Source organism: Lissotriton helveticus, chromosome 5_1, assembly GCF_964261635.1.
Source record: "Lissotriton helveticus chromosome 5_1, aLisHel1.1, whole genome shotgun sequence".
In the NCBI taxonomy this organism is placed as follows: Eukaryota; Metazoa; Chordata; class Amphibia; order Caudata; family Salamandridae; genus Lissotriton; species Lissotriton helveticus.
In genome coordinates, this window is record NC_136065.1 from 904763177 (window position 1) to 904788066 (window position 24890).

Consider the following 24890-nt stretch of genomic DNA (forward strand, 5'->3'; position numbering starts at 1 on the left):
CGATTATGTATGTATAATTGAGTGGATAGTTGATCGGTAGCGCTGAGCAGTCGCCTTTTGATGACGTTTTCACCGCCAGCACTGTTTCACCGTCAATATACTTCACTGTACGCTTTTTTCGAGCTACGGAAGCCGATTTAGTTGCTACCGCTGTGGCTGTCTCAGCCAATGAATTCCCTGCAACGTGAACGCCATCACGCTGATGACTCAGTGAGTGTGTCACGTGAGTCTTTGGTAGTTCTTTTTGTAAAAGAGCTATTTGTTCCCAAAGCAGTTTCTGCTTTATTGTTGCATCTGTGTCATCTTTGTAACCGTTTTGAATCCATGTCTGCAAATCGTTGTTATATGATTTGACGCAGTAATATGAATCGGACACTATAAGTGTCGGGAATTCGCGATCCGCATTATCTAGCGCCATTTTCAATGCTATTATTTCAGTCTGTTGTTCTGAATTAGTTTCTACTGAGTGTGTTTTTGTTAATAGAGGTCTTAGTTTACCTCCGCGCCACACTTCTTTTGTAATCTCACATGTGGGGTTGTATGCTTGTTCTCCCCAAACGGAGGGTTGAGCCTGTCCGTCTGTATAGATTACACATGCGTATTGTCGTAAGGGCAGAATGTCGATTGGCAGAGGGAATGTTCTTTCATATTCTAGATTTTTCAAATCCTTTAGTTCTGGATCAAAGTAGTAGTATACTTTGTCCGTTGTAATTGAATTCACCCATTGTATCCATTCCGGATTCAATGTTGTTGTTGGTAAATTACACGGTGTTGTTAATGCCTCAAAGGCTGATTCTGCTGTTCTGACTGTGATGTGTCTACCGTCCGCTTGATCTTTTTCTCTAGCTATTGCGGTTTGAACTGCATGAACAATGTTTTCTTTAATGCTGAATTTCTTTTCAGCTTCTGTGTACAAGTGTGATTTGAATGCAATTGGTACCTTTTCTCCCTCATTAGAGGTCAGGTATGTGAATCCGCATCTTCCTGGGATGACTCGAATCACAAGATTGCGTGTGTTATCACGTGTTTCTAATTTTGTTTTAATTAACATGTCTGTTTGTAAGGATCTCAAAATTTCTGTGTGTATTTGAGTCCAATTGGTTCTTTTAAAATCTGGTTTTATTAGATCATAAAGGGGTTTGACCCTTTCTGCGTAATTTGCAATGTATGTTCTTCCGAAATTTAGGAAGCCTAGAATTGACTGTAGGTTTTTTAGTGTTCTAGGTGCTTGGAGTACGGCACATTTCTCTAGGAAATTGTCAGCCAGGCTTTTGCCTTCACTTGATAATTCGTATCCTAAGAACAGGACTGTTAGATGGGCAATTCTAGATTTTTTAAAGTTGAATTTGTAACCCTCTGCTGCGAACCCAAGTATTATGGTGTTCACTCTCTTCAAGTGAGTATCCAAGTCATCATCTGTTAGGTATATGTCATCGACATAAGATAATGCTTCGTCATCATATGTTTGTAGTAATTCTGTTACTCTCGCTGAGAATACCCCTGGGCTATTCTTGTACCCCTGGGCTAACCGACAGAATTGTTTTTGAGTGCCATTTATTGAGAACGCAGACAAATATCTGCTCTCTGGTGCTATGTTTTGACAAAAGAATCCATTAGAGATGTCTAATGTTGTTTTGTATTTTTTGCACACTATGTTATTCATTAGTGCAGGACTATGCGAATTTTGTACTGCAAAAGTTTTGCAACATGAGTTAAGGTGTCGGTAATCCAAAACTAGACGATATGAATTGTCTGGTTTGGAGACCGGAAACAAAGGGTTGTTCATTTGTGAGGTGCAAGTTTCAATCACCCCCTGGTATTCTAATTGATCTAGGATTTCTTTTACCTGTTTTTTAGCTTCTTGCTTAATTGGGTACTGTCTTTGTGCAGTAGGTTGTGATTTTAACTGGATTTTGTGAGGAGGAGAGTCCTCATCCCATCCTACATGATTATTATATAAAGCAGGAGCTTGAGCTACTGCCCACTTTCTGGCAAGTGTGTATTTTTTATGAATTGGGATATGATTTGAGAAGGCAGGCATAATTATTTCTTCGCCATGAGGGCACTCCCTGACAAACTCTGGTGGCCAGTCTTTTTCAGCTAGAAGGATGTCATAGCCCTTGAAGAGATTATCCCAAAATAGTCCCCTTATTTTTCTAGTCTTATCCCCTTCTATACGTAAAGTTATTTCATATATTTTGTGAGGTTTGCTAACTCTGGTGTCTGCAGTTTCCACTTGAAGATATTCATTCGTGTCCACTGTCTCCAGAAGATTCATAAGGACTTTGCGAGCTATGCTCACTTCTGCTGCGCTGTCTAGCATTGTCTGAGCCCATTCTCTGTTTTTCAGTTGTGTCCTCAGTATTCTCGGCATTGTTAACTACCTTGATACTGGCTACCTTCTTTTTTGGAAATTGTAGTTTCTTTTTTAGATGAGCAGATTCCTTGTCTTTGGACTTGGCGTGCTCTTCTCTTTGTTCTGATCGTCCTCTTCTTTCCGATTTCTGCGAGGAAGTCTGAAAAGATTGAGAGGGACGTGTATCAATGTCTTGATATCTATCAGGCTTTTTTTATATTATCCCTATTTCTAAGGTTATATCTTTTCCCAGAGGGGTCACTTTGGGGTGACCTGTGTCTTTGGTTCGGAGATTTTTCTCTCCGCCGAGGAGACCTTCCTCTGGACTGGAATTTCTTTTCTTTAGGATTGGATTGTTTGTTTCCATCCCAGCTCTTTTTTGTGATGTTGAATTATTATTACAAAATATTTTTTCAGGACTTTCAATCAGTTGTGGTTTTACTGGTATTCCACCTAAACTATCTCTACCTAGTTCCTCATAGGATTTTTCTATAATTCTGGCAATTTCAGCTGGTCGGTCTGCTATATCTGTCTCTTTTAACCTCTGGCGGATCGCCACGTTTGCTGCTTCTCCCTTTATGTTGGCTAATAATATAGCCGAGACCTGCTTGAAGTCTTTTAGTAATTTCATACCAAGAGTTAAAGCGGGTTCTGGACCGTATTCGTCTTGAATTTGTTTTAGCACATCTGGTATTACCGAAATGGATGGAACACCGTGCGTTTTTGTGTAGATGGAAGCAAAGACTGTACCCCAAGTGTCACAGTCCTCCACGTGTGGTGCGATTCCCATTGGAAGACAGATAGTCAGAATCCTGTGTTTTTCTAACGGGGTGGTGTCTGTAAACACCGCCTCTATTTGGGTGATTTTTTGTGCTAACCAGAATGGTATTTGTTCCCGTTTAGCTGGTACTTTACCTAGGCAGGACTGTATGTTCTGTGGTGTAATTTTATTTGTGTTCCCCTGATGAGGGGTCAGCTGTGGAATTTTAATTGCTGGTTGGATTGTTGAAGTCCGCATCACATATTGGACTAATTGTCTATGTATTTTTATTAATTGTTTTAGTTGTATTAAAAGGTTTGCTGCAGACATCCCTTCGATGTCTGGATGTGGTGTGTTTCCGGCTAGAACCGGCCACGTTGCTCCTGGTCTACCTAATGGACCGAGCCTGGTGATGTGATTATTATGTTTTAGGGCGCCATTAAATAAGAGCAGATGCTCTTGAAATTTAAGTGGTACTTCCACCTCCTCGAAAGGAGTGTACTCATTAGGAGGTTCCTCTGTTTTGTAATAGTGGAAGACCTTTGTTACAGCATTTGCTGCTGGAAAATGTATCCATGAATAGAATACCTCTGTCTGCCGATATTCGTGTGCCTCAATTACGAATATGACCGTTCCACCTCTAGGTGTCAGTCCATTTTCTATAAGTTTTAAAGTTATAGATTTTCTTGTGTTGACCGCGATGAGTATTATCTCCGGGTCAGCGTCTTGCAGTGCATTATCAGCTGCTGCGAGTTCAGTTGCTATTCTAACTGCCTCTCTGTCTCCTTCATTGTCTGACATTGTACTGTCCAGAAGGTTATTCTGTTTGTTTGCAGATCAGGTTCTTATAGATGCACAATATTTTGGAACAGTGTATCCTTCAACGTTGACTAAACCAAGGACCATACATAGGAGTTTCCTCCTGCGAGGTTTGGCGGATATTACCTTTCACCCACTCCAGACGTCTTTGGAGTATTATGGGAAAAAAGGGGTCTGAGTGAAAAAGCACGACTGAGTTACTCTAAATGTCTTACGTTAGTTTTATCGCCCATCCAAACGCGTTGGGCGCCATGTAGTGTAGTTCCTATTATCCCAATAGGCTCTGCGCATTGGAATAATACCTTCAATAGTATAGGCCTAGACCAGACGTTAACTAGGTCTACTACTGTCGATATTAGACTTAAAGTTTTGGGTTTGCCAGCTAGCTCAGAGTTCACTAGAAACTTTCTCGAATAGGCAAGGAGGAGTTGAACCTCCCTGGATAGACAAGAAGGGATTTAGTTTCTGACAACCATAGAACATGACAACTTTGCTCTCCCCTAATCAAGAGTGTATCTCTAGAGTCGTGTGAAAACAAAAGACGACTTATTTTACTCAGTCAGTACGTGCATTCTTAGTCTCACCAGATTGTAGAGAAAAGGAAGAGACGGGCGTGTTCAATAAAAGATGTTATTTATTGATCAGTCTCTTTTCTCATACAAGAGAAATGGATCGATATTATTGCAATACTTATGGTTAAGTAAAGTGCATACATTAAAAGCAGAAGTATAAAATAATACTGTAAAAACATTGATATGGTTTCTAAGCCATATGATGGTTTAAAATGGATAAAATAGATACATACACATATACATTTGACTAATCGTACTCAACTGGTGTTTCTAACTACGCCTACCCCAGGTGTACCTGACCTAAGCCTAATACGTGGGTGGGAGTAGAAAGTAGCAGTTTAAGTTAAGTTTGTTTTGCCAAGTGACTGACTCAAGAATTCTCTGTGAGGGGTTATTCAGTTCTGTACCTGGAGTCTAGGATGAATGAGGGATGGTATCTCTCGTCTCTGGTCTCGATATTCCAGGCTGCCTGCGAGGGCTACCCGGAAGCGCCGGAGCTGGATTTCTCGGCAGGAGAAAACAGCGTCTCGTTCTCAGCGCGTCAGGAAGGCGGGGCTGCGCCAGCGGGGTCTGCTCTGCTCTGGGCTTCGGCAAGTCTGGCTGCTCCGATCTCGTCACCACCGCGTGTGTTTGCATAGGGCAATATCGGTAATATTTATACCTTTAAGGTGCCGAGATTGACGTAAGGATGGACATAGATACGTCAATAAGGATGTCATACGACCTGGTCGTTAGCACATTCTTTTGCTGAAGTTCTCGGTGAAATCAAAACAATGGCCGCAGTGTTTTTCCCAGGTCTGTCATAGGTTTGATTTGTTTTGAGAACTCCGTATGCCTTATCAGGGGCTGGAGGAATATCGCTTGTCTAATTAGATGGCAAGCGTTATGACCTAATCAGATAACACGTTCCTGTGCCGTAGTGTGGCTTAATCAGATAACGGTTCCTGCATCATGGGGGCTTTCTGCATCACGGGATGGCTGCTAGTTAACTTGTTAACCAGAATAGGGTCAGGAATAGGGGGATCGATACAGAACCTATAGGAATACATCACACCATGTTACTTCAAAATTACTTCTAAAATGTTTCAAAAGATGTCTGGCTCACATATTTAAACACAAATAATTAATTTAACTGCTTTCTGAGGACCTCATCCTCCTCTTAACTGAAGGGTTTTGTGGCTTACCTCCTTTTCACACCCATCCAATTGTACGCCCACTGTTTGCAGCTATAATTTACTCATATTATGTAAATTTATCTCCACTGGCTCGGGGCAGTCACTGCAAACAACCGCTCTTGAAGTCCCATATAACAACTTGCAAAGCTTCTATAAATACTAGTGTCAGGGTACCACTGGCACTGAGCTGTGGAAAGAGTTTATCTTAACCAAACTCTATGCCACTCGAAGTTAATGTATCCGACAGGAATACATTAAGGTCACTGTCTGAAACAACCCTGTGCTACTTGCAATATGCATCTAATGATAACCAAATACCATTCCCTCTTTTTTAGTCCAACCCAATACTGTCTGTGCCCTACCGCGTTTTTCCTCCCCTTGTTGCTTCTGTGGTGCAGAGATTGAACACTTCCATGGGCGTCTGTCATGGTCAGGGCATACACCGTGGCCATGCTAGCTGATATATATATATATATATCTAAAGCATGTACTACCAAGTGTACTCTTTAAACTAGAAAATCATATGGCAGCCATCTTGTAGTGTGTTTGTATCTGTTCTTATGAAATAGACACACGGAAAACAAAACAAAATAATGTAGTGTAAATGATTGTCATCCCCTTTTTTCTGGATACTAAGTCTTTGACAATCTTTATCAGTGTGATGCATAGCATGTCCTTCGAAATCAATTTTGCAGCAACCTCCACCATTCTCATTAAGCATATTATTTACCAGTCTCATTTTTGTCTATTTATTTATTTATCGGGTTCTAGAAAGCGCGAACTAGACCTGAAGGTATCAGAGTGCTTTACAGAGATATCACAGCAGCTATAACATGAGATACATGAGGAATAAATAAAAATACACAGTGACACTATATAAAAATAGAACACAATATATGGTAGGATGGTAGGATATGCAAGTACTTCAGAGGCAGTTAAGGTAGGGTGTTCCATAATTGGGTGAACATTAGTGTACCACCGATATTTATTGCAATACAAATCATATAATGGTACATATGTACATTAAAATCGAAGTTCAATGATGTCTGCTCTATTGTGAACATGCTTTTAATGTACATTTAATTACCTGGTAATTCTGAGATATTTCATTAGCATAGCCCTACTAACTGTATGTGATCCATGACAAAACTGTGTTCAGTCGCATCTATAAACATTGTATTGTAAACCACTTACTGGTAATGTAACTCAACATAATTAGCTAGTATAATGATTCCACTATGTGTAGACTACCTTCTACAGTGTCACATATCATCCTATGTACCCATATCACTAGAAAAGATTGCTAAAAAAGGGATGTTCTAACAGCAACCTTACTAGTCACCCTCAAACAAATAAAGCATTATCTAAGCCAATAGGTGTTCCCTATGGGAGAGCAATTGGCTGTGTCAATTACTTTTTGTCTTCTTGTCATGCTGAAAGTTAGAAAAAAAGTAGCATGACATGGCCAGCGCTGACTGCAAGGGGCAGTGATCTGTTTTCTTAGTATGGGATTATTCTCTGCCTTCAGAAATAAAAAGCTGAAGTTAACCATTTTGGCCCCACATGAAGACAGCACCAAAATAGACAAGTAGAGCAAGGAGTGCAGTGACATTTGCATCTTTGTAGTATCTTGGTGTTGGTGTGACATTTGTGTGTTTTTTTCTGTTGGGACATGACGGGCAAGCAGCGAAAAGAGATGAGGTGGGCAGGGCAAGAAATTTTGGGGGAGGGCTGGACCAGATAAGCAAAAACGCAGAAGGAGAGTGGCGGCCAGAGCAATCAACAATGTGGGAGGGTATTGTGAGAGAGAGAATTCATGCTAAAGGAAAAAAGTACCTCTGAATGCGGCACGCAGTAGAGGGACATTGGACAGGGGAAGCAGTGCTTGGGCCTTGCTTCAGGGTAGTAATAAACATACAAAGAGAAAGTGAAGCCGGCACTAGCTGACAAAAGAGAATCAGTCAAGGAAATGAGAGTGATGATGAAGGCAACCAATGGTAAGCAATGTGTGGACTCTAATCTAATTCCCATAAGTAAATAAAATGTCTCAAAAGCGTCAGCGCATGCGCTGTCTCATGCAAGATCCAAAGTATCGGGGGTGGCGGGGGCAAACTTTAAAGGAGGGGTAGGTGCCCACCGAACATATTGAAGGGTATAAAACAACAGACAGTGCCCCCAAATCATTTTTGTCCTGCCTGAGGGGAAACAGTCTATACCTCGCAGCTTTTACCATGTTGGTAAATGCCACGTAGGTAAGTATTTGTTCCTTTACCACAAAGTGCTTTACTATTCAAGGGGAGAGGATGTAGCATTATGGTGAGAGCGGTCGACATCGAAGTTGGGGAACCAGGTTCGAGTCTCGGCAACGGCGCTCAACATCCTGTGATTCTGGACAAATCACTTAAGCTCCTGTGCCTAAAAAAAATGAATGTGTCCATCTGTAATGAAACTGGTGCTCATGTAAAACACTCTGATGTCTAGTTCACGCTATATAAAACTCTAAAAAAAGTAAGTATTTTGTTAGATAATATGCTTTTTATGTTACTTAATCAAGTGCTTTTGGTGTTTTTGTTATAGGTAGAGGTACAAAAAGGTAAGGGTTAATTGAGGGTTGAGGAAGGTATAAGTAAAGGAAGGTGAGGGTGATTTGAGGGTTTGTGAGTGGGTAGAGTAAAGGAGGTAATGGTGAAGTGATTGGCTAATATGGTATGACCTGTCATTTTAAGGAATGTTATGGTCTGTTATTGATGATATGTTATAGTATGGCCTGGTATTGCATAGTATGGTATGATATGGTATGGATTGTCATACTGTAAGGTATGGGAAGGGCCACTGGAAGTATGAAAGAAATGTAAAGAAGTCCCTAAGGGAGTAACGGAGTGATCTCTACTACACAAGAAAGCCCTGTTTTTCCGGACATTACCAATCTCACAATTATTATAACCTACACCGTTTCACAAAACCTTAAAGGTTTCAAGTAGATATAGCACAAAGTCACACTTAATATAATACTTGAAGTCACACATTAGCAGTATACACAATACCTGTTATAGAGCAAAATTAATAAAAAGAGAAAGAAATTGTTTATGCAAAATTGTACAATTGTATATTTATTCAGCAATGTTATCGTTTTTTGACAAACTGGCAAAATCAATACTTATTATGAAAAGTTCATTTAATAACAACAATATTATAAAAAAACACATAAAAAGCGATAATTAAAATGTTCATCAGAACAAGGGTCGACGCAGCGTTTCGGTAGGAAATGTCAATTAAAAACCTTCTTCAGGACCAGTTCTGAGGTATGTTTAATTCCTCGGACTTGAATGAATAAAGAAGCCCATTTGATGATCGGGGAAGTGGATTCAGACTGTAAAATTTATATGTAGATTAATCTTCACATGGTTATACTCATGTTCACGCTTGTGTAATAGGAGCCACCAATTTCCATTCGTATGCGTACTATAGTTTTGCCAATTTTAATTAGTGGCAGATCGATGTAGCTGTAGCTGTAGCCTTCTTAATTGGCTAATCTTGTCGACAGCGTTATTATGGGGGTTGACCTCCCACTTTTATCATACCGGGTCGGCCTCCCTGCTCCTATTACGACAGCGTTCCTGGGATTCTGTTGTCATCTGGAAGTATGCACCAAGGGAGTACCAAATTGTGTGTCAGGGTTTAATAAATTATGCAGCAAGAAATGCAAATTATGTGACATGATGCAGCACATTTTTGAGATAGTATCAGTTCATTATTTAGCCATTTTTACACATATTAACAATGTCTGGACAAAGGTATCAACTTATTGGTACTAGTTCAGCACCCATATACAGTTGTATGCAACTGAAAGGTGAACAGTCAACCTTTACGAAGTGCCTTCCACTGCACAGCTACAAGCGTAGCCATATTTTTAGAAACTTTTCATCTGCTAGAGCTAGAAACAATTTTTTTGATAAAATCTGAAAATTATGTAGCAGATAATGGATTATGTGGCAAATGCGGTAAAATCATAATAATGCAAAAAAGGCAGCAGCCGTAGAATCGTATAATTCCAGTTGCTCTGGTATGGGATGCTATTGTATAGTCTGGTATGGTTTGTTATTGTATAGTATGGTATGTTATCGTCTGTTATTGTATAGTGTGGTGTGATATGTCATGGCATGTTGTATAGTATATTATGGTATGAATATGGTATGGTGTGTTGTTAAGGCTTACATCCTATGAAATGCTAGCAGTGAACATACGTATGCATTTAGGCAAACAAAATCACCAGTTGGTACAATTTAAAAAGCATGTAACTTAAGCTGGTTTTCCAAAATTGGGAAGGAAGATGACATTACACAAAAGTGACCAAAACAAGTACAAGTCATATACAAACACAACCTTAGCGAATACCTCACCATGTAATTTATTAAAATGTAATGAAGTGTGTGGTTATGCGGCTCGAAAAATACTGGATGGCGAAAAGAGGCTCTATGGAAACTGAAGTTGTAAAACATCTGGAATGCAAACTACAGTGATGGGAGTGGCGATCCTAAAACTAAAATGCAAAAATGAAAGTGGCATAAAAGGAGGAAAAAAAATTAAATAGAGCGGATTTGGACAGTGTAAAAAGAACATACACGAAAACAATGCACATTAACAACAAGCATTGGCATTGCCAATAGGTCTCGCTTGTGGGACCTTATAAGTATTTAGTTTTGCAGCACAATATCCTTGTTGCGTAATCGGATATTGTGCTGCAAAACTAAATACTTATAAGGTCCCACAAGCGAGACCTATTGGCAATGCCAATGCTTGTTTCTGTAGCTGTAGCTTCCTCTTTGATACTATTGTGTAAATGTCAGTTGCATAATGACGAGATACCGAACTTTAGATAAAGAAGAGTAGAGAACAGGAATGCAACTAAAGTCTATTTCTGAACTTCTGAAAATCACCTTCTGACAGATGTACTGCTTGAAGCACATTTCAAGCTCATTTCAAAGCTGACAGAGACACCCCGACACAAAGTCAGTTATAAAAATATGAAAGGTGCACATCAATAAACCCCGACTTTTGGAGATGCGGGAGAGCTGTGTTGTCTTCTGTGTCTTGTTTGTGTCAGTGTCACAGACCATGTTTTTCATGCGACAGGCACGGTGGCTTTGCGGATTCACACTCTGACGCCATAAAAATGCCCTTGCAGCTGGCCTGGTTCAGGAGCCATTCCAATTAAGCCCGGTAGGGAATTTATATTGCGTTGTCATAATGCGCAAGATTTCGGGAGTTGTGTTAATTGCATGCCATTCGCAGTGAACATTTAACGCAAACACAAGGAAGCAACAGAGCAAGAGCAGTGTGTTTTTTTGCAGTGCTATTTTTACAAGCAAGTTACGTTTATGGAGAGGAGGGGGGCTGCAGATGTAGTTGTATTAGTATAATTGAAAGAAGTCTGTAATTTAAATAAAACGTGAAAGAAATGCTCCCTGGTGGTTTTCCTCGTCAAATAAGTAGCAACATTTTAATGGGAACACTAGCGTCAGTAGGCAGCAAACCCGGACGACTCCGAAAATGTTTTAGTTGCAAGCAAATGGTGGGGGCCTGAAGGAGGAGGGGGTGCGAGGGATGAGGGAACACGGCCTGGGGGAAGCTGGCTGGGGAGGGGGAGGAGAAATGCAAGGAAGGCTGTGTGCGGCGTAATTAGGGGAGGAGAAGCCGCAGAGCGCACGCTGGGCGAAGCCCTTTGATGTGCTGTGCGGCAAATGGAGGGAGGCTGATGCGCGTTCATGTTTGAACACGTGGTTCACATGAACTGCATGAAAACGCCAGCAAAAAGCTGGTGGTTTCACGAGAATTTTCGCCACTTGAATTCTCGCTCCGCTCGATGCACGCATCGATAGGTCGCGAGACCTAAAAAGTACCACATTCCAAGTGCAAGCAGCACGGAAGAAAACAAATCAACGAATCAATCAGTACTGGGTTTATGCTCCGGGGAAGAAAAATAAAACACAGAGATAATATGAAGAAGACTTGCGCTCAACAATGAGAAGAAAGAAAATAATTCTGACAACAAAGTCAACCAGTGGTATGTAAAGGGCAGGCTAGGAGCCCCTTTTTAGAATTCTCTTTTTGTTAGAAACAATAGTTACACAACAACGCCTGCACACTGTCTCAGGCAAGACCTAATGACAACTCAACTTGATCATTCATTCCTTTAACACCTTGGCCGCGGCTGGAATACGCGCTGGTGCTGGACATTCCGATCGCGGGCGTGGTCATGATGGCTCCCGGCCGTCATCAGCACAAGCCCATCGTGACTCATGACGGCCGGGAGCCGTCATCAGCACCGAAGGGGTTAAGTTGTATTCTATTCAGTTCTTTCATACATACAGCCTCTCTTTGCAACAGTCTCCGGTTTGTATCAACTTCTTTTTTACGGTTCAAATATCTCTAGTATTTGAAATTGCAGTTGGCATACATTATAATTGTATTTATTGAAATGCAATTCATCATCTTGTTTTTATTCCTGGTGTTGCTTTTGTGTTCAGATATTCTAAGTTTGGTTTTATGTTCCGTTTTGCAGACATACAATAGTCCACAGGTACACTTTAAGAAGTATATAAAATGTGTGTTATTACAGTGTACACTGTTGAGATTTCTGAATATGCCAACATTCTTATTTTATGCTCTTGTGCTTTTTTAAGCCTCAACTATGTACTCTGTCATGATAGTATCATAATAATATTATTATTGGCAATTATGTGCTCTATCTACACAAGGGTTATCAAATTCCATTAAGAAACTATGCCACTTGTGACAGCAAAAACTGCGAAAACAGGTCTCCTCTAGATGGGAAAACCATCAATACCAGTCCAGTTCCAGCTTCAGGCCTGTGGCATTAGTGAGCACAGGGCCCACGTACATCCATTGCCTTCACACTTGAGGCACCTTTACAAAAAACAAAAATGGGATTTGTAGAATACTTGAATTAATCTCAACCACTGGTAATTACTTGGGCCAGATTTCAAACAATGATGTTTTTTTGTTCATTGTGCCACCCCAAGCCGAGATCACCCATATGCAGTTCAGAGTTAGTCCTGCTCCCATGGAAATACTTTGGTCGAAGTGCCAGGCCTTGTCTAGGTAGGAACCGAAATAGATTTTGGGATTTTGTGGTTTTCAATAAAACAGGACAGGAAATCTACCTCACACACCGAGTAGGAGGTTGTGTGTTTTGCTTAGTTTCACCTTGGTGAAAGCAGTCATTCATACATAAGGCCTGAATTCCCCTTTGCTCGTTATGCACATATTGCAGGACATAAAAGGCTAGTGAGCTGGGCGCAGAGGGCCTCTTTACAGTGCTTTGACAGAATCTGGATTATAGTAATTTGTCCAAAGCAGTCACTGACAAGGTGAAGAATTAGCTTACTGTACATTACGTTGTGATTGTTTACAATGAAAAGCTGGCAAATGGAAAATAAATGTGAGTCAAACATATAGAAGGACAAAAAAGCCATGGCGGCCAAGAGAGGCAAACACGGTGAAAATAAAACCAACATGCCAGAGAGCAGATAAAACACATTAGGCATTGATGTGACTTACTTGAGCACTAAAGGAACATTTGAAAGCATTCCCAGTTTAAGTATATCATTGTGCAACGGAACTATCAAAAGCCTGTGCCAATTCATTAAGACTGGAATGAAAGAAGTTTATTTATTGTCTTGAAGGGATTTTTCTTTGCAGTGTGAACTGCTACACGTGGAATAGGCTCCCCTGAGATGCATAACCTTTTCCTTGGTTTTTTTTAAGGACAGGTTGTACAAGTCCATAGAGATGTATTGCATTCGCAACTTCTCTGTTTCTGAACTGCCTTGCCCCAAAGGAGAAGGGTTAACTATGCAACAGAGAACGTTTTCCTTTGGTGAAGAACTGGCAGGTCGCCAGACAGTGTGGCTATATGACGACCCCCCCAAAAATGATGGGTTGACATTTTTTCAGATCCACCTTTTCCTCTGTCCTGAAACTTCCCTGAATAAGGAGGGCCACAGTGGGATTCACACCTCACCTCTCTATCCCGCAAAAACATGCCCGCATGCTGCTGCAAGAGTCTTTCCCATTTAAAGCAGGGTTTACCAGATATCTAGGGTATGTTTCTCTGATGTCGAGAACAGAACTGCTTCACGGATTAGGGCAGTTATTAAAGACAATGAATTGAGCATGCACATAGTCCATTCATACACGAAAACCACACTACAACCTAGGTAAAATACAAGGGTCCAATGAGAGCAGCCGGTAGTCCTTTATATAGCGGACCTCTGTCTTACAATGGTGGCATACGCTTTCCCAGATTATTTGTCCTATTGGAGATGTGGTCCACGATTTCTTTTTTCCACCTGTGTTGTCTCAGAGACCCCACCAATTTTCACATTCTGGTGGCGGATCAAAATGCACACCTTAGAACGTTGTAAGGATCCATTCAGAGCCCTGATGTTGAGAATGGCGGAGAACATTATGGACAAGAAGTGATGTCATGAGGTTGGAGGGCTGAAGGGCGAGGTGGTGTCTGGAGACCAGCTGCTGATAGTGCTAGGACACATGGTTTTGCATGTTAAAGAAATAAAAAGCGACCTGCAAATTTCCAGTTGATCTGTCCTTGTATACTGTATACACTCTGTGACAACGTGCTCAAGGATATTAGAAACTCCACAGCATCCATAGAAGAATTTGCCTACTACATTAGTCGGCACGAAGAAAAAGAACAAAAAACATAAAGTCATTACCCAACCTGAAACATTGCACCCATCTCTGCACAAAATAAATGTTAAGAAAATTTAAATAACGAGGTATGAACTCGAATTAAGCCACAGGGGTCTCTTCATTTCTATGGGAGGATGATGACGACTAAACTGTGACATCCTCCCAGAAAATCCGGAGGGGGAGTGGATGCACTGGAATCAGCTAGCAGGGCCTTACTGATGATGCAATGAGTTGTGCCAGAAACTTCAAACAGCAATAGCCATGAACGCATTGTTGCAAAACCCAAACACTGAAAAAAACATGATTGAGGGAAAGAGAGAAAACGACTACAAAAATAAGGCTACTGACTGCTACAAACAATATTAGAGTAAAACTAAGTCTGTGGACAAAAAACACAGAACAAAACACACACATATTGCAGTGAGTGACACGAGTGACTGTAAGGATATTCTGAACAAAACTAAAAACCTAGCAGTATCCACTAATTCAGCTCCTGTTACAGAGTCAACATCAAATTCCAGATCAACAACCCAACGTGCTGCAGAGATGTTTGAGGAAGAAAGCATTTCCAGAGCATTATTTTACCACTCATCTCCATTTTGTTTTGTTTAAACAAAAGTCATAAGGACCCAGATGGGAAAAATCGAATTGAAGATTTAAATACGACCTCCTTGCCGCATGCAAAAGACACATGGATCAACAGGTTCTTGATTTACTTCTTAAATTAGTTGTGGATGATGAAGAATACTTGATTGTGACATTTACACCTGATAAAGTCCAGACACCTCCATGACTACCTGAATGCCTCACTGAACATTTTGACCCCCCAATGCACTACCGATTTTGAAAGGTACACTTTTAGTACAGCCTATCAGGGTATTGAGGAACTTATGTATAACTTTGCTTTGAGACTGAACAAAGTTTTAACATATTTTGTTTTTCACAAATTCAAAAATGATGAAGCCATTCACTTGCAAAGATCCTACAGATGTCACGTAGTGAAGCCAGAGAGATAGCACAGCATTAACGTGGAAACAGGACCAATTAGAACCTTGGAACAAGTGCACACAATTACATCCAGTGGAAGAAGAATGGATGAGAATCAGTTAAGAAAAATATAGACAGAGTAACGGTACTAGAGATGTGGCTTTGCAAGTGTGTAAAGGGATGAAATAAAGAAGGAAAAGTAACTTATGAGGAAGCAGATCACTCAGACATGCTTCTTAAATGGATAGTCATGAATATTTCAGAACGCAGGCCAATTTCCAACATGTAGTGTCTATACATGATGGATGGTATTCAATCTGTGGAGTAGAGCTTGGGTCAAAGTCAATTCAACCTTGTAGACAAAGAGAACCTGAAAAAGACAGCATCCATAACATTGCAGGGGGATCAGCATACTGCACTTTTTGTCATATACAGTGGGGCCACTTATACCATCATATGTTCTACACAAAGCGAAAAGATGACACCAAAACGTCTCTCTCGTTACCACATATTGATAAGTTACAGTGTGTTGCAAATATACCAGTGACCAGCTTAGGAAAATGTCACAACACATTAACATATGGACCTTTCTTCCTTTAAGGAGACAATCAAGTTTTGAAATGAGAGGTGCCTGCACCTTGTCTTTTTAGAAACAGTCTTGACAGATAATGGGATTTATATCAAGGACATACAACATGACGTAATAGCGTACTATTCTTAGAACATTTCCCTCACTTTTGAAAGGTCTCAGCAAGTTAAAGGGCACCCAAATTCAAATACTTATTTGTGAATTCATTAGCTCAGTAAAGTCAAAGTCAAAGAAAGCTTTATTCGATTGTTATATCAACCAATCATAAAAGCACGGGTATTAAATTCAAATAAATCATTACATAAAATATCAACTAGTCAAAAAATGTTATCCACAATTCTTTATAGAGTTTAAGACATAATAAAAATTATCACAGATTCCATTTTCCAAACACAGGAAGTTAAAAAAGCATACATTTCCTTTGACTCAATACTCGTTTAAAAAAAGTTACAACTCTAAAAACCCTGTGCTCATTATCCAAGAGTTGTAATGCAATGAAGGCAGGTCGACATTGACGAAGCCCTAACAATTTTAAAACTGATAATATACAAACTTTCTTCAGATCAGCATAAAACCTACGAAAAAGAACAACATTTATAGTAGACTGTGCTGAATAGTTATCGCAAGGACACATTTGAAGTTCTTGAGCCCAATCATTCATATTCGGGAAGGTAACAAGTCTATGAAAGACCTCCAGCCTAAATCTGGTCAATAACCTGTCATAAACACCTGCTACAAAAGTTAAGTAGGGTTGAATATTAAAAGTGGTTAAAACCAACTGATTGTGCTGGACAGTTGTTTCTATAACCTTTGATGACATTCTAATAGTGTCCAATAACAAAAGGCCTTCTTTTCTTAACTCCTTTTCTTAACTCCTTTCTCGCTATCATTTGAGTAGTTCCTGGATTGGTAAAATATTCTATACGACTTAGATCTTGAAAAAAGTCTCGAACATATCTTACCCATGGGATCTTTAGGGCCTCTTCCAATTTCAGACTATCTGTAAGAATATCTCTCTTTAACTTTGTTTCTTCTCTAGTCCAGAGCCTATTCCATAAGAGAATAGGCACAAGCTTTATTAAGTCAGAAATGAAAGGGAGATCCAGCTCAGCATGACATATATATGACGAGGTGCTATTAGCTACAGATAGGATGTATCTTAAAAAAGAGTTTTCCACTCGTTTTATAGGAAGCTAGCTTAGTAGTACAAACACATTGCAATGCACCTGTATACCTTCAAAAAAAGTGGAAGAACTTATCACCTTACAGGATCAGGACATCATAGAGCCGGCTTCAGGGCCTAGTGCGTGGTTATCTCAAACTATTGCTGTGCCAAAGAGAGCCGACACAAAAAATTGCATTAGGGTGAACTTGAGTCTGCCAATTACAGCCATTGAGAAAGAATGCCATCCAGGACCACATCTCAGTGATATGGTGAGCTACCTGAACGGATGGAGCAACTACCTTTCCAAATTGGACCTTTGCAAACATTATGGTCTAGTGGAATAGGATGAACTGTCATACTGCATCATAAGTTTTTCCACTCACATGGGGCATTTCAGTACAAGAGACTAAGCGTCGATGTCTCTGTGATGATATTTTCCAACAATACATCAGGAGATTCTTTAGGTCATTCAAGAATTGCTTTAACTACAGTGATGACATATTGATTTTTGGTCACAATCAAAAAGAGCATGAGCATGCATTATTTGAACTGTGCTCTTATTTAGATAATGCAGTCCTCGACCTAAATACTGAGATGTGTGAATGTAGTTAGACAGAACTAACGTTCTTTGGTCACATCTTCACTAGTCAAGGCATGCAACCAGACCCTGGGAAAATCTCTCCTCTTCAAAAAAACCTCTGTTAAGAGTGATGTCTTAGACAAAAGATCCTTCCTTGGCATGCCCGCTGTTGTGCCACATACATTCCTAATTTTGCAACGTGTGCCATTTGAGGAAATTGACAAGAAAAGAAAGTACATTTGTAAAAAAAAATCAAGAATGACAAGGGGCATTCCAGAAAATCAAGAAAGGCGTAGGCTCATCTAACTAACTGTATGCCTTTTTTCAGTCCAAGTCTTTGTGCTGAGCCCACAGTTGATATTAGGCTAGTAGCCTAAGGATCATTTTAGCACAACATGACTCAGGGCAAGACTCTCAAAAACTGATTGAGTCTCATACCAGGCACAGTTTGACAGATGTTGAAAAAGCCTACTCCTAGCATGAGATTGAATGTTTGGCTGCAGTGTCTGCATTGGAACACAACTTCATCCTTCTCTATAGCAAACCATTCACAATAGTAGCTGACCTTCATGCTCTTGAATCAATCAATGGGAACCCAAGTGCCAAGATGCCAGCCAGAACTGAGTGGTTAGGCATGCCCCCAGTGGAGTACAACTGTAAAACAGTGTGCTAACAAGGTATAGAATATCATCCTGTAGCTTATTTCCTCATACATCCACTCCCAGTCAGTCACAGTTGTCCATCAGTGTCAGAAAATACATCAATGTTATCAGTTGCCAACCCACCCTTGAGAATTTATCTGAGCAAGATCTATTTCTCGTTTCACAGATTGAGATACCATACGCGGGAGGGAAATCGATAAATGGTTTTACAGAACAGATGACAACATGCCATGACTGCTAACCAATATCCAGCTAGGGGTAAGGAAAGAAGACCTTTTAGCCTGGAGAGAAGTGCAAAGTGACTTGGCACTCACTCCTAAGGGGCTGGTGCTAAGAGGCTCTCGCATACCAATGACAGGCCGTGGAGCTTATCCACAAAAGCCTTTGAAGCATTGTGGATTTCAAGAAATAATTTAAGAACAGGAGTGTGTCCCTGGTTTGGATGTTTTAGTAGATCACACTGTTCAATTGAATCACCGGTGTCAGAGCACTAGGAAGAGTGCTGCACAAGAGTAACCGTTAATATAAAACCTATATGAAACCGTATGGTCAGCAGTAGCTAGTGACTTGTATGTATGGTGTGGAATAGGTGCCATTGGTCATAACTTTGGGGACATATGAGTAAAATGTGACTAATAACCTCACAGGTGACAGCAGGCAATCTTAAGTAGGAAATCAGAGAGGCTAGGAGTACCGAATAAGAATGTACACAATTTGGTAAAACAACAACTTTCTTATTTGTGATCACAGTTTCCCCCTTATTCCAATGAACTTTAAATTATTTCTCCGAATACATATTTTCAGCTGAATGCAATTGTTAGCACCCACTCCTGCTTCATTTATGTTGTGGGATGGTAGGCTGAATTTGGAAATTGTCTGTAGTTTGCGCAAATTCATTTTAACGAGAATTGAAAAAGCACACTGCTGCCACCAGATAAACTGTGACCGCCAAATTCTTCTCAGGAGAGGGCATTTAATGTTGGTTCTTTGAGAATTGCCGTCCCAAAATGTACGCCCAACACAAAGATTTTCACAGGTTTTAAATCAAGTGTCCACAGGCTGAGCCCTGTTTGTCTCCCTGGAGATCTAAGGTAAACTAAATTCTATTTATGCTTTGATTTCTTCACGCACCAGAGAGGGCGGGCGACTTCAAGAGGGCTACTCATGCTGCCTGCGAATGCCTCTGCCACACCCTCTAATCATGGCTACCCTTACAGACCCATGTTCAGGTAACGTGAAGCGCCACAGAAGGTGACATTGTCTGGTATTCACTCAAGCACTTCTCACCTTCCCTGATAGATTTGAACCCAGAGTTCAGAAGTGCTCTAGGTGCTTTGACTCTGTCTTTCAAGCTTAGAGCAGGTTCTCCTAGGGAGCTGTGGTTGAAGGAATGAAGAGATTTGGAAAGCCATGTTCAGTTTTATCCCAAAAGAAATTCTCAAGGGATCATGTACCCTACGTGTCACTGCAGGATCTCAGTTTTCATAGATGTGTTGTTGAAAATTATTTTTAAATCTTTTTTCTGCTCCTTTCAGGCCCCAGGGTCTGAGCATATTTTGCATCTTGCCCATGTACCTTTAATTAAATAACTACGACTTTGTCTTCGCAGGGGAATTGCTGTGCCCATTGGTCGGTGTGTTGGGTGGTGGAGGCCCCCTTTGATGTCCCTCGCCTGTGTTTTTGTTATTGTGCCCCTTGCCTCAGTTATTGAGAAGCAGGAGACTTTTTGCTTCTTGGTTAATGTCTCAGAACCACCAAGCGAGGCGATAACTCTTCATCTGACTGGCTGTCTTGGTTTATATGTTTGTTTCAAAACCATTACAAAGCGGAGTCATTACTAGCAAGTGTTGTGGTTGAGTATGAGGGCTTCTTGTGCGTCTTTTGAGAATGCGGCCCAGGTTCAGTACTCACCAAACAAAAGCAACTTCTGAAGCCAGATCCATCCGATTTCCTAGAATAAGATTAAATGCCTAACTGAGCTTCTAAGTGCTTCTGAATCTGGCTCCTTTGAAACCGTCTAGTGTAAACATGCTGAGCAGAGCTATTATTTCTCTTTTGAATCCGGTATCAGATTGGGTATCACAGGGAACCTCTGGATGAACTTTGTTGCCCGAGAAGCTGAATGTTTTGCATCGCTTCTCTCCCCTGCTTGAGGGCATGCTGTCAGTAGAAGCAATAAAGTAATAACCAAGAGGCACCCACCCCCTTTGAACCACAGAAGCTGTATGGTGCCTCGGCATATTATATTTGATTACTTGTCAAGTAATAAAACGTTGAATAGAGCATTTGGAAAGTTACAGTACTGTAGACCAGTAGGAATAGCGCTATTTTAAAAAAAAAATAAGCATACTAGACACTGCAAGCTGGCGGTTGTGAGAGAGACCTTACATTTCTTACATTGGTTAGCTTTATTGTTACTCTCATTAGCTCGCTTTTTAGTCGTTACCCCTTGTGGGCTTGCGTTCCTTTTCTGTGTTTGCCCCACCTCTAGAGCATAGCCTGTTTACGTGTGTCCTTCTACTGCTCACTTTTCAAGGAACTACTTTTTTGTTTTTTGGTTAATCATTCCATGTGAGTGCATGTGTTTTACAGTGGTGTCCCTCATGCTCTTTCCTTCCACCCACTCCACTGAACTCCACGTTGCTCTTTCTCTTCCGTGTGCTCCTCCCCTGCTCTCTCCATGTCAATTTTCTGCTACCTCGCATTGATTTTTCACTTGTGTGCTCCTCCCTGAAGTGCTGCTATTCCCCTCTTGTGCCTGCTCTCCTTTGTAGCCCCTTCCAACCCTCCTGCTTCCCCTTTCTGCCCCCTCCCACTTTGGCCCACTCCCACCCTCACGCTTCCCCTTGCTTCCCCCTCCAACCCTCCTGCTTCCCCTTGCTGCCTCCTCCCACCCTCCTGCTTCCTCTGGCTGCCCCCTCCCACCCCCCCACCTCCCCTGGCTGCCCCCTCCCACCCTCCCACTTCCCCTGGCTGCCCCCTCCCACCCTCCCGCTTCCCCTTGCTGCCCATCCCACCCTCCTGTTTCTCCTTGCTGTCCATCCCACCCTCCTGCTTCCCCTTGCTGCTCCTCTCACCCTTCCCGCCCCTCCCACCCCCTTCACGCCCCTCCCACCCCCGCTGCCCCCTGCTGCCCCCTCCCACCTTCTGCTTCCCCTTGCTGCCCCCTTCCACCTTCCCACTTCCCCATTGTTGCTGCTTCCACCCTCCTGCTTCCCCTTGCCTCCCCCTCCCACTCTCTCGCTTCCCATTGCTGCCCCCTCCCACTCTCCCGCTTCCCTTGCTGCGCCCTCCCACTTCCCCTTGCTGCCCCCTCCCACTTCCCGTTGTTGAATCTACCACCCTCCCGCTACCCCTTGCTGCCCCCTCCCACCCTCCCGCTTCTGCTTGCTGCCTCCTTCCACCCTCACGCTTCCTCTTGCCCCCTCCTACCCTCCCATTTTCTTTTGCTGCCCCCTCCTGCTTCCTCTTGCTGTCCCTTCCACCCTCCATCTTCCTCTTGCTTCCCCCTCCCACCCCTTTGCTACTTGCTTCCGCTTTCTGCCCCTTCCCACCCTCCTGCTTCCTCTTGCTGCCCCCTCCCACCCTCCTGTTGTTGCCCCTCCTACTCTCTTGATGCCCTCTCCCACCCTCCTGCTTCCAGTTGCTGCCCTCTCCCACCCTCCCGCTTCTCGTATCTACCCTCGTCCCAACCTCCCGTTTCCGTTGCTACCCCCTCCCAACCTACTGCTTCCCGTTGCTATCCCCACCCTCCTGCTTTCCATTGCTTCCCCCTTCCCACCCTCCCACTTCCCATTGCTACCCCCTCCCACTCTCCCGTTTCCCGTTGCTACCCCCTCCCACCCTCCCGTTTCCCGTTGCTACCTCCCTCCCACCCTCCTGTTTCCCATTGCTACCCCCTCCCACCCTCCCGTTTCCCATTGCTACCCCCTCCCACTTCCCATTGCTACCCCCTAACTTCACCCCTTTTTTGTGTAGGACCAAGCAGAAAATTGCAGTCAGTTCTTTGTCCCTTAAAATCACCTTTCTCAACAAAGAAAATACACCATGTGCTAGTTTGAGTAGGCAGCGAGGATCGACTGCACATTTTCCAGCCATGTTTATTAGGCCTAACCAAAATTGTGTGTTTTTTTTGTGGCTGTCATGTTCCTAGTGGTAAGTTGTGCACTCCTCGACCTACCTTCGAAATCCTAGGATAGACATCAATGTTTGTTTTGTGATTTGAACTTGGGCAGTGCCTATTAATATAAGAACCAAATGGTGGAAGATGGACAGTGTTTAATTGACAGAGACCTGTGTGGGAGATCAGAGGTTTTCTGAGAATTATTTTCGTAAGTACCTTTCTCTCACACAGAAGTTGAAACACACCTCAGTGCTCTGCAGACTGTGTGCTGGACAGAAGAGCAAAAGGATTCTCCTGAGTCAAAAAGGAAGGGGGGACCGGGAGCTCATTATGGTCCAGTGTCCGTGCTCCTCAAATGTTAGTTAGATCATAAGGGACACTGTTCCTGGTGTAGGGTGCGGTATGTCACCCAATCTGAAAGAGGAGGTAAAGACTAGAATAGGGGAGAGGTAGAGAAAAGGGGGGGGGGAAGGGAGAGAGGCAGAGGTTTATCCCCAGTATCAAGGATCCAATCCCGAAGGGGAGGGCCAAGTCTTGCCTCTTAGTTGCACTCACACACCCCGAAGGATGTCATGCTTCATCATCAGGCTTTTTTTGCTCCTCGTCGGGCCGGCACTGCAATGCCCGACGGGCCCTCGAAGGGTCTCTTTTACGGAGATCTTTTAAAGAGAAAAGCCGTTTGGTGAGTGTAGGTGTGTGGGGGGGATCCAGTGAGAAGTGGTGGTGAGCTGCATGCGGAGGTGGATAAAATTACCTAGGGGTTTCCACTAGTGGGTTATTTATTTGTGTGGTACCCCTGGTAGGTTAAAAAGTCAAAGGGTTAGTGAGTCACAATAAGGCATAATGTGCCAGTGTAACTAAACACAAGGTTGACGTGTTTCACGCTCTGTATGTCCTAGTGATCAGTAGCGTTTCTTCAGGACCTAACAAGGAAAGTGAAAGTGCACGTCAGAAAGAAATGGGGTTCGGTAGTGGTAACCCTGTTGCTGTGTGAGGTAGCTCGGCGTGGACCCTAGGAAGGTATACCTAGAGGAGTCCACATTCTCTGTAAGCAGATGTGTCCAAGTGGTACCCTCTCACTACACGGGAGACGTGTCCCACGACAAAGCGACGATGGTTATGCCCGTATCATTTGGAGGTTATGACGGGTGCCTGGTCCTGTGCACCTACCCTCACCAGGCGAGGGTGGGTGCACACATTTATTTGTGTGCTACCAGGGGTACCACACAAATTAATAACCCACTAGTGGAAACCCCTAGGTAATTTTATCCACCTCCGCACACACCTCACCACCACTTCTCACTGGATCCCCCCCACACACACCCACACTCACCAAACAGCTTTTCTCTTTAAAAGATCTCTGTAAAATTGACCCTTCGGTTGCCCATCAGGCATTGCAGGGCTGGCCCGACGAGGAGCAAAAAAAGCCTGATGATGAAGCATGACATCCTTCGGGGTGTGTGAGGGCAACTAAGAGGCAAGACTTGGCCCTCCCCTTCGGGATTGGATCCTTGAGACTGGGGATGAACCTATGCCTCTCTCCCTTTTCCACCCCCTTTTTTCTACCTCTCCCCTTTTCTAGTCTTTACCTCCTCTTTCAGATTGAGTGACATACCGCACCCTACACCAGGAACAGTGTCCCTTATGATCTAACCAAACGGATTCTCCGACACGAGAAGGCTTATACAGCATCAATTGCTGTGCAGATGCAGAAGCAGAGCACCTCACCAACAGTGTTCGGTGAAAACCTTTCCCCTCTTTTGGTCACAGCAGGCTGATGAACCAATGCTGCATATGTGCACATGGCTGCTGTATTTCTTACCTTGATGGTGTACAGTTGCACATCATATGTCTTGAAGCAAACCATGCAAGGATGGTATTGTGCTGTAACCAAATCACGTAGCACACCATAACTCTGATATAAAGGAGGCCTGCTCCTAAATGTGCAGCAGCTGAGTTAAGAATTGGTAACCCATCAATAACACCACTGCATGGTGAGTTGCCAGCACTGCAAGATCATGCTGCTGCGAGATAAGGCCCTGTATGCTCCTGTGTCCTTCCTTAAGGAGCTACTGGAGTAAGAGAAGTAGCCCCCTATCTCCTAATCACCTCAACCAAACACAGACATGCTTTTCATCACAACAGACCATAATGTCCTCAATAATTTCTTGGCGCTCTAGGAATATATCAATGTCTACGTCCAGTCATAAAGAGAGATTTACTGTTTAAGGTCCAGTAATAGTATTTTGGAAGTAGGTGCTTGATATTGAGTCTCAGATTCAGAGGGCCTCCAGGTAAGCAGGGCTACTAGACCTAACCATGGGGGTTGAGAGTATTTACTCCTGATGTCTTGGGCTCTATCCTAT